Genomic DNA, 1,067 nt, shown 5'->3' with positions numbered 1-1,067 from the left:
TACCATACATGAACAACCCTTATTTTGAGTAGATAGTTTAAGAAGTTTGCTAGTTTAACAAGCATGATTAGATTTTTATTATGTTGGTACGAATAGCATTTTAGTTAGATGTTCCTTTGCTATGTAACTAGCACGAACTGCCCTCATTTTGAGTATGCGGTTCAGTTCTTTTGCTATTGCTGTGAGCAGTATAGTGGGTTGTTATTTAAGCACGCATTCTGGATTTCCTTGCTACTTTAACAAGTATGAACAGTCTCCTCATTAACATTGCAGTTGAATTTATTGTTACTGCCATGAGTAGGAATAGATTGCATACCTCATTTCTAGATAATTTATTTTAAGCATGCAGATTTTATTAAGTTATATGCAGAATTTAATTAAGTTAGTATGCAGAATTGTGTAGCTTAATATGCAGAATTGTGTTAACTTAATAGGCAACATTTTAGTGTGCAGAATTAATTTACCCTTAGCTGAACATGTGCAGATTTTTGTTTACCCTTAGTTGAACATGTGCAGATTTGTTTTATAAGTGTAGTATGTTGATTTAGTTTTCCCTTTTGCTTTAAGATGGGCAAGAAAAGATTATAGTATATACATATATATACATAGCATTTGTTTAGATTTTCCTTGCTATGATGAGTAGTTATAAGTGAGAAAAGACCAAGGTCTTGATAGGATCCCTAAAGTTTAAGTATTGGGATCAGCAGCACGCCAGGTGCTCAAAGAAATGCCAAGGCATTTTATTATAAGAGAATTGAAGAATAACAAGTATAAGGAAGTTATAGTTAAAAAAAAAAGTATTTTACTTTTAAAGGGCATGTACCGGACACAAGGTCCAAGGGATGGGCTCCAAGATGCCCCTAGGCACAAGGCCTAGAAGTATCTTAGTAGTTTCGGGATTAGCTACCTCGATTCTTATTAAGAATGCGCGCTAAGTGGTACAATGCCGGGCCCAAAAGAAGTTTATTATTATTTTGAAGTATTAAAGTATGTGTTTTGAAACAAATGAAACGAGCTTCAAATCTGTCTAGAATTAGAAAGTTAGTTTTCTTGTTATTTGAAGCATG

This window comes from Zingiber officinale, chromosome 10B (genome assembly GCF_018446385.1).
Source record: "Zingiber officinale cultivar Zhangliang chromosome 10B, Zo_v1.1, whole genome shotgun sequence".
In the NCBI taxonomy this organism is placed as follows: Eukaryota; Viridiplantae; Streptophyta; class Magnoliopsida; order Zingiberales; family Zingiberaceae; genus Zingiber; species Zingiber officinale.
Note: the sequence above shows the minus strand (reverse complement) of the source record.